Source organism: Schistocerca gregaria, chromosome 3 (assembly GCF_023897955.1).
Source record: "Schistocerca gregaria isolate iqSchGreg1 chromosome 3, iqSchGreg1.2, whole genome shotgun sequence".
In the NCBI taxonomy this organism is placed as follows: domain Eukaryota; kingdom Metazoa; phylum Arthropoda; class Insecta; order Orthoptera; family Acrididae; genus Schistocerca; species Schistocerca gregaria.
This window is the reverse complement of record NC_064922.1, coordinates 184,643,881-184,659,546: the sequence shown is the minus strand read 5'-3', so window position 1 is coordinate 184,659,546 and position 15,666 is coordinate 184,643,881. Positions and strand designations below refer to the sequence as shown.

Genomic DNA, 15,666 nt, shown 5'->3' with positions numbered 1-15,666 from the left:
TGAACTGTTAAGTTGATTGTGCGATAATTCTCGTACTTGTCAGTTCTTGCGGTCTTCGGAACTGTGTGGATGATATTTTCTCTAAAGTCATATCGTATATCACCAGACTCATACATTCCACACACCAAAGTGAAAAGTTATAGAAATTCTGATGAAATGTTGTCAATCCCTTCTGTAATTTTGATTTTAAATCTTCCAGAGCTGTTTTAAATTCTGATTCCAATACTGGATCCCATAGCCCTTCTACACACAACAAGTTTTGCATCACCTCGGTTCCGAGAGTTCCGGAAGATTGGAATAGATATCAACATAAAAATCATTTCAGCCCTTTTTATTGCTCATGAAAACCACACATTGCATGTTGTACCACCTTACAGCGAGACCTTCAGCGGTGGTGGTCTAGACTGCGGTACACACCGGTACGTCTAATACCCAGTAGCACGTTCTCTTGCATTGATGCATGCCTGTATTCGTCGTAGCATGCTACCCAAAAGTTTATCAAGGTACCGTTGGTCCAGATTGTCCAACTCCTCAACAGCGATTCGGCGTAGATCCCTCAGAGAGGTTGGTGGGTCACGTCGTCCATAAACATCCCTTTTCAATCTATCCCAGGCATGTTCAATAGCATCCATGCCTAGAGAACATGCTGACATCGAGCGATGTCGTTATCCTGAAGGAAGTCATTCATAAGATGTGCACGATGGGGACGCGAATTGCCGTCCATGAAGACGAATGCCTCTCCAATATGCTGCCGATGTGGTTGCACTATCGGTCGGAGGATGGCATTCACGTATCGTACAGCCGTTACGGCGCCTTCCTTGACTACCAGTGGCGTACGTCGGCCCCACATTATGCCACCCCAGAACAGCAGGGAACCCCCACTTTGCTGCACTCGCTAAACAGTGAAGCTAAGGCGTTCAGCCTGACCGGGTTGCCTCCAAACACGTCTCCGACGATTGTCTCGTTGAAGGCATGTAGGACACTCGTCGATGAAGAGAACATGGTGCCACTCCTGAGAGGTTCATTCGGCATGTCGTTGGGCCCATCTGTACCGCGCTGGATGGTGTCGTGGTTGCAAAGATGGACGTCGCCATGGACGTCGGGAATGGAGTTGCGCATCATGCAGCGTATTGCGCACAGTTTGAGTAGTAACACGACGTCCTGTGGCTGCACGGAAAGCATTATTCAACTTGGTGGCGTTGCTGTCGGGGTTCTTCCGAGCCATAATCCGTGGTTAGCGGTCATCCACTGCAGTAGTAGCCCTTGGGTGGCCTGATCGAGGCATGTCATCTACAGTTCCTGTCTCTCTGTACCTTCTCAATGTCCGAACAAAATCGCTTTGGTGCTTTCCGAGACACCTGGACATTTCCCTTGTTGAGGGCCCTTCCTGGCACAAAGTAACAATGCGGAAGCGACTAATCTGCGGTATCGACCGTCTTGCCATGGTTGAACTAGAGACAACACGAGCCGTGTACTTCCTTTTCGGTGGAATGACTGGAACTGATCGGCTGTCGGACGTCCTCCGTCTAATAGTCGGTGCTCATGCATGGTTGTTTACATCTTTGGGCGGGTTTAGTGACATCTCAGAACGTCACCCGGCAGAAAATACACACCTGACTATGCACTGAGTTTTCTAGTTCAGCTACTGGACTACGAGTAAAACTTTTGTCTTGCTAAAGCTTGTGCAGCTGGAATCAGCGCCTAGCCTGACCTAAATGTTGCTTCAACCAGCTAGCACAGAACGCATCCCGACCATCAGAGGTCCCGTTCCAACCAGGTGGTGCCGAACTCTCCCCCATCATGAGTCCGTCGACCTTTCATAGCCTCGATCCTCCCCATCCCCGAAATTCGCATATGCGTCACTTAATAAGGTTCGCCGTTTCACCAGGTCCATTACAGCTTTTGACACAGAGTACTTAATGTTTTGACTGCGCCACTAGCTGCACGCTGAAATAATAGTCTAAAATGATATATTAAGTTGTACGTGTAATAATTCGCTAAATAATTGAAGTTCAATAATTGCAAACTTCGTTGCAGTGCTCGAAGTGTTATTTCACTCCATTCCGTTAAATATTATCGCAATTAGTAATTTGGTTCCATTTCCTTAACGTACTTTTACTCCTCGTTGCACTATTAAGAAATATCTTTATAGTTCAATACTTATGGGCGAAAGTAGGCCAAATTATAAGCAAACATACAAGAAATATTAATAATTTTAAGAAATAAAGATTGTAAATTGTGTGTACGACCTTCGCCAATGCATAATGAGCTGCTGTATGTGTACTTTTTCTGTGGTAAATTTAATATTAAATTTCAATTAATTCCAATTTAAAATGTGAACCCATTGCTGAATTAATTATGCTATAAATCGCGTGTATGTACCAAACGAATCGCCTCCCCAGGAGATATAATTTGATTGCCTGATCTTTATTTACATTAATTAGTTAAGAAATTATCATACTTTCGCTGATAGATGGTTACAGGAAAACTTCTCGATGCTGTATCTTTTTACTTACAATGATTACAAGTAATATCTGCACACTGTCAGAATCGTGGTGTTCTCCTCTTAGATATGATGCATCGTCCTTCGTTGTGTGGTTAACCGTTCGCAATGCATGAGCGCAAACGCGAACAATGGTAAGCTGTCACTGTGTGTTCAACGGCTGAGCTCACGTCACGTCAGTACTCGTATTACTTCAGACTTTGGCAGAAACACATGGCCCATCCACGGACAGCGGTCAGCGTGGAAACGGGGCCGACACAAGTTAGCAGCAACAGAGACACACAGCCGACCGAAGTGGCCGAGCGGTTCTAGACGCTACAGTCTGGAACCGCGCGACCGCTACGGGAGCAGGTTCGAATCCTGCCTCGGGCATGGATGTGTGTGATGTCCTTAGGTTAGTTAGGTTTAAGTAGTTCTAAGTTCTAGGGGACTGATGACCTCAGAAGTTAAGTCCCATAGTGCTCAGAGCCATTTGAACCAGACACACACACACACACACACACACACACACACACACACAAGTCCAACCCCCAAGCTAGCCTTTAAGTCACTGTGAGTGCGCTATTTTCCATTCAAACGTCGCTCCCAACCCAACCCTCTCTTCCACGTATACGAGTAAACAAAGTCCATAGTGTCACACAGTGATTTTATCCTTCAATAACGTAAGATAAGACTGCATGTTGTCTGTGGTGTCCTGCCCCACCTTGATACAGGTGGTTGTTCAGCTGTTGCCCTGAGCAGCATATTCTCTAGATCTCTCACTGAAAATATTTAGTTTGGTGTTCTGAGAGACTGGTACGATCCACAATGATAGAAGAATAGCATGGAGATGAAACGACATGGAATTTCGAACCTGTGCCTCTCAACCAAGTTCAGTTCGACTCAGTTTCTACCACTGTTGCCGCCAGAAGTGACAAATCTGTGCACCAAATTGCGTACCCAGTGTATCCCCAAATCACCTATAAATTTAATCGTGTATTCTTCCAACCATACTGTATCTGCACAACAGGCAAGTTTCGTTATTTACCATCCTTTCTGGTCTAATGGCGAGCAATGTACGAGGGTTGTTCGGAAAGTAAGGAACGAACTGTCGCGAAATGGAAACCACAGTGAAAATCGATGTTTCCTTTACACATTTAGCTACACCCCCCCAGGTAGTTCTCTACATAGTCGCCGCACGGACTTACACATTTGTCGGAGCGTTATACCAAATTTCCAACACCATCGTCATAATTCTCTACACTCATCTATGGCGCTTAGTCTGCGCCCAAGTGTTTTCTTCGTATCCAGCATTTCATACGAACAAAGATGATACTCAGGATGAGCCAATTAGGGCTGTGTTGTGGGTGATCGAACACTTCCCGTCGAAAAGGCTGCAGGAGCGTCTTCACTGCCCCTGCAGTATGGGGCTGAGCATTGCCATGAAGAAGGAAGTGGGTGGCAGTTGCGTTAGGTGGGCTGCATTCATTAAGGCGAAGTCTCTCAGCGGGCCCTCCTACTTGGCGGGAGACATTGCTGTTCTAGGCACCTTTTTTCGCTCACAGTGCGCTCACAACTGAAAAGGGCGTCTTGATGCGATTGTCTGGGAAAAGCCTCTTCGGATTTTCACAGTGGTTTCCATTTCGTGACCAAATATCCCTCGTATTTCCACCATAAATCAGATGTCCGGGTGCATAGAATACATATGGTCCAAGTAGTGGTTTAGGGCATCACTTCAGTGGTGTAACATTAAAATAAAAAAGGTCCATGAAAATAGTTTGGACAGAGTTGGGGGTGCTGTGCGGAGAGGGAATTGAAGCCCGTTTTTCGAAAATCTTTTGTGAATAAATGAGAATGGCGTTAAGCTGTCAATACTGCAATGCACAAAGCGATTATACAATCGTTGATTCGTTTCAACAATCTGTTAGTTTCAGAGCTGATCGCTTGAACACATTTTAAATTTAATCGGCCATGGTTTCAATAATATAGATTTTGCTACGTGGTTTGATTAATTGTACATACGTTACGCACATTTTTTTGTACGCTGAGGCCGGTAGTAGGCCTATGCAATTTCAGTGCCCTGTGTAGGCGTATCACACGAGATAAATGTGCAGCATTTGAAATTTCTAGCTTATGTAACTGACAACGATTCGTATCCGAACAGGCTTAAAAGCCAAACGTGATCGATACTGTTTACTGTGACTGCATTTCATTAACGCCTCTGATCTATTTCGGGTTTGTATCCCGTGCAATCTTTTCTCCTTTCGGGGGTACATATCGTATAATGTCAACAGAAACTAGGCACTTCATTTCCTCGTTGCTCTATGCGCGAGCAGTAGCATATCCTACACTGGACTAATAGGTTTACAGTCAGCGGGCTGGGATTCAGTTTCAACAGAAGGAAGAGCTCCAAAAGACAAACAATGCAACTGGCCGTCTGAGTAAACACATCGGCTGCCGCGTCAGTAATTTGCACAGTACGAGCGAGAACTGCTACACGAAGCAGCGTGACTGCAAAGATGGCGGCGGTTGAGCAGAGTAACATACTGACGATGACATTTCTGTGCCAAGTGTACAGCCCAATTTAAAGCTGAACAATTATGGCGTCCTCTGCAACCCATGATCATTACATGTAAGTTTAAGGTGCAGAGAAACTGCAAGAATTGAACTAAATAAACTGTTCAAAAAAGTATTTGCGAACGTACAGGGAGCAGGAAACCAACCTGGTAATACATTCAGAGCACTATAGACAATGTTGGATAGAGAAAAATTTTCTGAACAATCGTATGAAGCAAATGTACCCTACGGCCAATTACACTACTGGCCATTAAAATTGCTACAACAAGAAGAAATGCAGATGATAAACGGGTATTCATTGGACAAATATATTGTCCTAGAACTGACATGTGATTACATTTTCACGCATTTCGGGTGCATAGATCCTGAGAAATTAGAATGCAGAACAACCACCTCTGGCCGTAATAACGACCTTGATACGCCTGTGCTTTGAGTCAAACAGATCTTGGATGGCGTGTACAGGTACAGCTGCCCATGCAGCTTCAACACGATATCACAGTTCATCAAGAGTAGTGACCGGCGTATTGTGACGACCCAGTTGCTCGGCCACCATTGACCAGACGTTTTCAGTTGGTGAGAGATGTGGAGAATGTGCTGGCCAGGGCAGCAGTCGAACATTTTCTGTATCCAGAAAGGACCGTACAGGACCTGCAACATGCGATCGTGCATTATCCTGCTGAAATGTAGGGTTTCGCAGGGATCGAATGAAGGGTAGATCCACGGAGAGACACGGGTCGTAACACACCTGAAATGTAACGTCCATTGTTCAAAGTGCCGTCAATGCGACCCATCATTTTTACGGCGTACTAGCACGTCTAGAAATGGTAAAGTGCCATCTTTTTCAATCTCCATCGTGAATTTGATGTTGTCATGTAATGAGTTTAAATGATGAAGGAATTTCTCCAGTTCCTGTCTGCCATGAGGCCATACAACAAAAGTATCATCTAAGTACCGCCAGAACACCGTAGGCTTTAATACAGCAGACTCAAGTGCTTTCTCCTCAAAGTCCTCCATAAAGAGATTAGCTACCACAGGGGACAAAGGGATCCCCAGGGCGACGCCGTCTGTTTGTTCAAATAATTCGTCATTGGATAAAAAGTTCGTTGAGGAGAGTATATATTCAAACAAGGCCATCATTAGGGTCATTAGGGCATTCTGTGTACAGGAAACCGACTCACAGGGATCTGTATCTCCAGGCGTCAAGCTGCCATCACCCAGCACAAACAGCTGGTGTTCTCAGTACCTTAATACATCGAGCGCATGTAATATCGGATGATGAAAACCGCCACGCAGAATTAAAACACTTAGAGAAGGTTTTTAAAGATATGGCTACACTTCACGCCAAATAAGAAAAGCCATGCGCAACTGTCATAACAAGAAGCAGAGCACTGAAGACGCTGATGACGACTTCAAATCAACTGCGTTTCTTCCATACGCCAGGAATGTGTCGTCGAAAATAGGCCGATTACTGAAGAAGAATAAAATCAAGGTTATCTTCCGTCCACCAGCAAAGGACCGGGCCCTGGTTGGATCCGTTAAAGACGATTTACAACTGAAGAAAGCAGGGGTCTACAAAATTCCCTGTGAATGTGGCTCTGCATATATTAGCCAGACGACAAGAACTGTCCATGAACGATGTACAGAACATGATAGATACACCCGTCTGCGGCAACGGTCAAAATCGGCACTAGCAGAGCACTGTATTTCATTGGGACATTTAATGGAATACAATGGAACAAAAATTTTAGCTCTGGTTTCCGGATTTTGGGATTCCGTAATCAAGGAATCAGTGGAAATACGCCTTGCCGATAATCTTATAAATCGTGACAACGGCTTTCAGCTGGATAAAAATTGAAATCCTGTTATTAAAATTATACAGTCACAGCGGAATCGACAGCGTCATTCGATACTCAATGACTAGATGATCTTTTATTTTCACCACCGAGGGCAGCACGTACAACTCGGCTATGCCGTGCATGTCAACACCTGACGCACGAGCTGTAGGATGCCAGTACATTTCGCATGTGCGAGATTCTGCATGAATACCGCGACTGCACCTGGGCTCTTCAGTAGTTGTGTACTCACCTGATGATGGCCGGACGTCTCTGGGCCGAAATATCGTGGCAGAATGTCGACGGGACCCGGCTGCATACCCCGAAATTATTAGAAGAATGTTGTGTATATTTCACTATGACTTTATGGCTGCCGCGGTGCGATCGCAAATGAGGGTTCTTTTTTCTCGAGACTGAGACAAATAAAGATCTGTTAGCTAAATTTCGTACACAGCAACATATTATGTGATATGCATCAAACGCAAAATAAAAGTGACCCCTAATTTTCATTCCTAACTTTTTCGAGTACAGCGCCGTGTCTTACTTCAACGTAAATATCACAACAACTATGACCATTAACGAAATGATGGGCACATAATATATAAAGTAATGCAAAAATTAATTTTTGTTTACCGGATAGTCTCTGTAAAATCGTTTGAGAAGGACTGTATCACGTGCGCCTCGATTCTGTGATCGCCGACGAGCCGAAAAGTGGTAAGACTGTGTCGGCCTCCACTTCCGAAGAAACAAATAAAGTCGCCCAGCGCTTTGAACGAAAACTGGTCACTGGGCATCAGCCACCACATCCTGTGGCGACTCCACTCTGAATCGTCACGTCTTCTACAGATCACCGCCTATCTTGCTTCACAGAGCGCGTCACCCTTCACCCTCCACATTCTGTGACGAGCCATAGACTTCCGCCATCCTGCCGTCTACTCATGGTTTCGTCGTCTTTCAACCACTTGCTACGGATGCTCCCACTGGCTATGGATGCTCACGAGAGCTAGAAGCGTACATCCTACCAATTTGGCCGTTTCGGAAATGCTCGTTCCCACGTAACAAGTTAAAGACGCATATGTCAGAGGATTTCCCCACTTGCAGATCAGTAGCGTCAGCTAGAATGATTGCTCCTTCGTCACTGCTTCCCTTATAAAGGTTGTTTCCGAAATTAACTTAAAAAATGAGAGGGGCTCGTAGAATGCGTCATATCAAGCAACTTTCACATAGCAACCCACGTCCGCATCCCTTAGCATTTGACTCCTGGCGTCATTTAATAGCGTCTCACACCACTGGGTAAATAGGCATACAATCCGCCATTCGAGACAAAATGGGAGCAGGTGTTCTGAGTGGAAAGACACCATGGAGTTTCTTCTGGCCTTCGCTGCAACACGAAACCGCCGCGTTTGGTAGTGAAAGTGCCTGTTTCACAAGATGTCGCACACGGAGCAGCACCTAAACGTAATACAGAGTCTGATTCGCTCTGTATCACCGTATCAACGAAAGGGGAAGCTCATTTGTTTAAAATTTCAAATAATACCACCTTCACCCGTGTACGTTTGCAGTTTTTTATTTATGCGACCAGTTTCGACGTTTCAGTACGCCAGTTTCAGATCCCGTGACCATTGTGGCCTGAAGATGCCATAGGAAATGCTGAAACTGCTCGCACAGATAAATAAAAATTGAAAATATAGATGGCTGAAGGTGTTTTTGATTTGGCAATCTATCATTTTATATTGAACAGCCCAAGTCCCTTAACCATCCAGTATGAAGATGAACTTAAAGCGACTCTTGTAATAGCGACTCTATGTAATAGTGGACGGGAAACGGAGCTCGTTTCTTCGGAGGAAAGAGCAGAAATGCACAGTTCTTATGTGCCGGCTGATGGAAATTTTGTTGCTGTTCAATAGTTGTACAGTGGTTTCTGGATCGTCGAGTGCCAGGCCTATGCACGTTCACCGCCATCAACAGGTCCCTGAGAGAGACAGATGCACTTGAGGGGAGTCGTCCACTGAGAAGGTATTGTAATGGTGCACTTGCGTCTAAGACCTACAAAAAAATCGGATTAATACATTTCGTGATAGTGTGCAAAGGCTGCACGGACGCAGTCGTCAACGCACAGTGCGTATGTCAGAGTTTAAAGAGCAAGCTTGCGGAGTTTTGCTCGAGTAATGGGTTTAAATAATCCCATTATCTGTAGTGTGTGGAATGAAGATGTATGCAGTTATGAAGATAGTAACTGTTCTCGAAAGAACACCATTGATGACCGTGCAGCTTCTCTAGAATAAATGATAATTAATTGAAACCCTCAGCTGCCGACAGGTGTTGCTGACATACCTTGATGGGGACAGCTGAAAATGTGTGCCCCGACCGGGAGTCGAACCCGGGATTTCCTGCTTACATGGCACACGCTCTATCCATCTGAGCCATCGAGTACATAGGTGAATAGCGCGACTGCGGGGACATGTCCCTTGCACGCTTCCCGTAAGACTCACGTTCCCAACTGTTCACAATCTACATACGTAATGTTCCTAACAGATACTTTGCCCATCCACTCATTACTCGCGCACACTAAGGTGACGATTCCCGTAAGATTTGCATTCCTTCCGCTCAACCTCTTAACCAATAAGATTCTCTGTAATTTCTGAAAATGGTTTTTGGTGATGTGTGCCATTCAGCCAGAATTCCAACTGTTTTTACTTTTTGCGGATGAGGTATGCTTTTAAAAGGGAAGGTGTACTCAGCAGCCACTATCATCACGTAGGGGAATGGGAAAATCTGCACGCCGCCTTTGTTTGTGGACAGCAGGGGCGCTTCGCCGTCAACGTTTGGGCTGCTTTGATAGGCGATAATCTGATTGGTCCACACTTGCTCCCTAAGTGATTGAACGTAAAGAGACACTTACTGTTCTCAAGAGAAACACGTCCAGAGTTATTGGAAGATGCCCCACTCAGCATGTGACAGTGCATGGGTTACCAACACAACATTGTGATACATCTGCGCATTTCTTTCATACGGTGCGAAATCATTTGGATGAGACATTTGGTGAGGATTTGATAGGGCGCCGTGGCATGATTTGCACTTTCCCTCAATTTGACGCCCCATGGCTCTGAGCACTATGGGATTTACCATCTTAGGTCATCAGTCCCCTAGAACGTAGAACTACTTAAACCTAACTAACCTAAGGACATCGCACAACACCCAGCCATCACGAGGCAGAGAAAATCCCTGACCCCGCCGGAAATCGAACCCGGGAACCCAGGCGTGAGAAGCGAGACCGCTACCGCACGACCACGAGATGCGTGCGACGCCCCATGATTTATTCATGTGAGACACCTGAATTTGGTTGTTTACCAAATACCTATAGAGACAGATGAAAAGGTGATAGCGTGACTTATGGGAGACTCTGATATAATCCTCACTTTGCCAGGTATATTTTAAAGGGTGCGACAATTACTCAGGCGTCATTGTACGGGATGCATCCTAGCAGGAAGGCGTAATTTCGATCAGTTTTTGTAACTGTTTGCAAGTAAAGGTTAAGAAATGTCAACTTTTTCTTAGTTGATATAGGGGAGGGGACCAAATAGCGAGGTCATTGGTCCCATCGATTTACGGAAGGATGGGATAGGAGATCAGCCATGCCCTGTGAAAGGAATCATTCCGAAATTTGCTTGAAGCGATTTAGGGAAATCCCGGAAATCATAATGACGATGGCAACACCCTGAATGCGAGTCCAGTGTTTACCAGTGCGCCACCTCACTCGGTCCTCTCTTTTGCCTTGATGTGAAGAAGAAATTGAAAATGTTGTCGCTACAATGTCGACTGGGATGGTGGATTGTACGCCTACCTTCACGTCAGTGCATGACACTGGCCTTCTCATTTTTGCATTCATTTTAGAAACACCCTGTATACTTTCTTTAATCTGTCACATGCTCATAATGCCACCAAGTGGCATTAGTCTCGTGGCGGCAGTGATCATAATGTTTTGGCTCACCAGTGTATATCTCACCTAATGACCATGTCGGTAAAATTAGAGAAACTTGGATTTTTTAGAAGCTTGCCTCGGAAGGAACAGAATGGGTGTGAAATTATTCTAATACAGTAGCACCCTCCACGTTACAGTTGCTTGTGGAGTATTGTTGAATATAAATTACTCATAAAGCTTGGTTATAAATACTAAGTTATGACGAGGTAAGAAAGATGGAAAATGCCATGTGTACTAGTTTCATGCATCTCGAGAGGACGTCTGAATTACAGCTGTCCGTTTACGCCAGCGTGGATACCGTAGTTTCTAACACCTCGAAACTCTCGTACCGACACGCGCCGTCAGTGTCAATGGTGGCACCTGACTGACCATTAAAGCGCCCCTCTCTACGTGGGGTTTACAGCGAGGGGGAAATCTGGGCCAGACGGTGCAGCATCGACATCGCAGTCCGTCACACACGACTCGATGAAGATCATTTTGTTATTCTCCCATATATTCGTGTAAGGGCAATTAGCCAACGGCTGTTTCCTCTCAGGTACCAGAGATTGTGATAAAGTTATAACCTCTAAAAAATCGGGCTGGTATCACGAATCTCGGTATTACTCGTTCTCTTTAAATTCATCTTTCAGTGCGACACAGTTTTCCTAACGTCGGATGACTTGGCGGGGACCTTGATGGTATAATGTATTTTTGTAGTTCAGGAAACGTTCCACTTCGAAAATTACCTCGTCATTCTGGAAAAGCCTTTTACACAATATTGGTTCCTTCACCCAATGAAAGTGGAAATAGTCACTCGGCATCATGACGTCGGGGAGGTTGAGGGGCGGGCGGCAGGGGGGGGGGGGGGGGTTGCGCTTCGGAAAACAAAGAGAAAAATGAGACAGCCTGAGGAAACAGTTTGTGTGATTGTGACCAGGAGCACTGTGCAGCGACAGCTTCCTGCGAGGCTTCACCTTCACAGTTTCTACATCTACATCTACATCTACACCCATAATCCGCAAACCACCTGACGGTGTGTGGCGGAGGATACTTTGAGTACCTCTATCACTTCTCCCTTCTATTCCAGTCTCGTATTGTTCGTTGGAAAGTAAGATTGTCGGTATGCCTCTGTGTGGGCTCTAATCTATCTGATTTTATCCTCATGGTCTCTTCGCGAGATATACGTAGGAGGGAGCAATATACTGCTTGACTCCTCTGTTAAGGTATGTTCTCGAAACTTCAACAAAAGCCCGTACCGAGCAACTGAGCGTCTCTCCTGCAGAGTCTTCCACTGGAGTTTATCATCTCCGTAACGCTTTCGCGATTACTAAATGATCCTGTAACGAAGCGCGCTATTCGCCGTTGGATCTTCTCTATCCTTTCTATCAACCCTATCTGGTACGGATCCCACACTGGTGAGCAATACTCAAGTAGTGTGCGAACAAGTGTACTGTAACTTACTTCCTTTGTTTTCGGATTGCATTTGCTTTGGATTCTTCCAATGAATCTCTGTCTGGCATCTGCTTTACCGACGATCAACTTTATACGATCATTCCATTTTAAATCACTCCTAATGCTTACTCTCAGATAATTAATGGAATTAACTGCTTCCAGTTGCTGACCTGCTACACTGTAGTTAAATGATAAGGGATCTTTCGTTCTATGTATTCGCAGCACATTACACTTGTCTACATTGAGATTCAATTGCCATTCCCTGCACCATGCGTCAATTCGTTGCAGACCCTCCTGCATTTTCCATTGTTACAACCTCTCGATATACCACAGCATCATTCGCAAAAAGCGTCAGTGAGCTTCCGATATTAACCACAAGGTCATTTATGTATATTGTGAACAGCAACGTTACAGCTTGTTACATTCAGTGCGAGCTCAGTGATTCTTATTGCGTCTCATCCATATTGCAGTCTTGGAACACTACGTTTCAACGCCATGTCAAGTGCAAAATTTTACATTTCTGTATATTTAAAGCGAGGAGCAAAACTTTACACCACTTATAAATATTACTAAGACGCCACTAAATTTTATGGCACATTTTTTTTCGGTCAGTGTAACTGCATCATCTACAAAAAGTCTATAGTTAATGTCGTGTCACTAACACGAACATGAACAACAAGGCTCACAATATACTTCCTTGGCGAAAACCTAAATTTACTTCTACTACTGTTAATCAGTCTCCATCCATAATAAATTCCTGTGTCCTTCATACCAAGAAATCCTCAATCCAGTCACAAATTTCGCTTCATACCCCATAAGACCGTAATTTTGATAATAAGCATACTGAGTGAAATACTTTACGGAAGTAAAATCTACCTGATTACCCTGATCCATGGTTTTCAGAATATGTGAGAAAGTGCTAGCTGCGCTTGGCATAATGACGTTTTTTGAATCCATAGTGGTTGTCTTCCAACAACCGAGCAAAATTTTTGTTTAAAGTAAAGGCTACCTCAGCCTCAAATTCCGTATGTAATGTGATACGGAAATGATTTTTATTCGGTTTCAGCCATTATAGCTTTAGAACTTCCCCTGTTGCTCATGAATCTAGAGTCCTCGGAACGTGTGACTATTCAATGAAAAGCAAAATTCGAACATGAACGAGACTTATCGATAATTAAATTTATAATTAGAATAGTCGTGAATTCAGTATGCTACTGTGTCATAAAAGCACTACTGCGATGAGAAAAACTGAATCGCGAAATTATTTACACAGGATTCCCGAAATAAGAAAATTATATTTGAGGGTAACTATGGGGCATAATACCTTTAAAAAATTACTATTCAGTTTTGAATGCCTTTTACGAAAAAAAGTGTCTAGTAGTTGTAAAATACGTTCTGGATTGTTCTGAGAACCTATTAATGCAGTCTCCTGAACTGATTTATTAATATTGTGGAACGGTGATGTAAACGCAGTATCTGAACTTCTCTGTTGCGGGTGGTGTAACGGATAAAAAGTTTAACGTTGCCAGAATTTTTAAGGAATCATTTGAACACTGACTTATTCGTTCAACTGTCGAATTTGGTTATAACTGAACTAATCGGGAAACAAGAAGTAGCAACATAAAAGTGCAGACGTTTAGTGTTCAAATGATTTTCTTCAGTTTTCTGTGAATTCTTTTGTATTCTTGTGACGCAGTCAGTAAGGTTATTTTATTGAGCTGTTTCATAATGTCGTACGCCTACATTACATGTACCGGGTGATTATAATTATAGTGCAGCTACTCCCAGAAATTCTGTGTGAGTTATAATTATCGTAGGACAGCGAAACTTGACAGATGTTAATGTGACACCGATTTACTTTGGAAAAAAAACATTAATTCAAATTTTAGCCACTAAGTGCAAATCTGGCGCTGTGAATGCAAGAAGGTGTATAGAAATGTTTCCATATGTAATGAATTATGTAATGGATTAGTAGCGTGACATGAGCAGAAGAGTTCAAAGTAGTGGATTTTGTTATTAAGCGCCTCTTACACAATTTGTTCCATATGAGCAACGGAAACGTCGGTTAGATGCTGCGTCCCCTAAAACGACGTGGTCAACAATTGCTCACATCAGTTCCGATGGAATCCGAGCGAAGTGTTCCAGTATATTGGCCTTCAGAAGAGGCAGAGGCCGAACGTGTCCTTGGTCAACGCTTCCTTTGCATATCCTCAGCGCCAAAAGTAACATTGACGCAGATCAGATGATTTGCAGGCCATGTATATGGAAAACATCAGTTGATAACATGGTCGTCGAAGGTTGCTTTAAGCAGATCATTCACTGGGCGAGCGACATGAGATGTTGCCCCATCTTGTATGAAAACAGTGTTTCCACACAGTTGTGCTCTTCTAATGCAGGAATCAGATGTTGTACACGGTCATATACGGCGGGTACAGTGGCTCTTTGTACACAACACACGCTTTATCAGAACCCCAAATTCAAGTGTCCTTTGTGTTCACTGCACACTGTGGTGCAAAATGTGCCTCGTCAATCCACAGAGTATTGCCCAACCACACGTCATCAACTTCGATCAGCACCAGAAACCAAAGAGCAAACTTAGTACATTGTTGCGGAATATGGAGTTTCAGTTTCTGCACCGTCTGGATCCTGAACGGGAACCAGTGTAAAACAGACTGCAAAAGATTCCGTAGTGTTGACTGTGGGAAGGACAATTCTCGTGACACCACTATCCAGGGCACGAGCTGTGGGATAGGACGCCTTCCTCTTCCAGGCGCCTCACCAAGTTCACTCGTGTTTTCGAATTTCATTATAATCTTCATTCATTCATTTAGTGCCATCGTACCTCTCCGCAGACCTTTCAGTAGGCGACACTCTTTCAATGCAGAAATATACGAAGGTTGCCCAAAAATTTGCCTTCTTTTTCTTCAACAATTATTTATTGAACTTAATGAGAATTACACAGACGAAAGAATGGTGTTTTATCTACGCACCCTATTTTTCCATGTTATCTCCATCCCGTTCTATGGCCTTCCTCCAGCACAGAACAATGGCGTGTATGTCCAGTCGTTACAAATCCTTGTCCTGGTGGCGGAGACAGTGCTTCACTGTGTGAGTCACATCCTCATCATCCTCAAAATGCTATCCACGAATGGCATCCTTGAATGGTCCAAACAAGTGGAAGTCCGAGGTGGCTAGGTCAGTTGTGTCATGTGTGACAGCCGTGGCTGGTCTCCCCGACCGCTGCAAATCATGGAGCTCCGCCGAACCGCCTTCTGATGACCTCACCGTCCTTACCCAGCGCCGACCGTTGTGGCCGAGCGGTTCTAGGAGCTTCAGTCTGGAACCACGCTGCTGTTACGGTC

At 44.4% G+C, this 15,666-nt stretch overlaps 1 protein-coding gene across 1 annotated transcript in view; it reads left to right on the top strand.

The window, feature by feature from the left end:
* Nucleotides 1-15,666, top strand: part of LOC126354816 (sodium-dependent neutral amino acid transporter B(0)AT3) — a 517,077-nt gene that overhangs the window by 289,468 nt on the left and 211,943 nt on the right. The gene's annotated exons all lie outside the window — the stretch shown is intronic.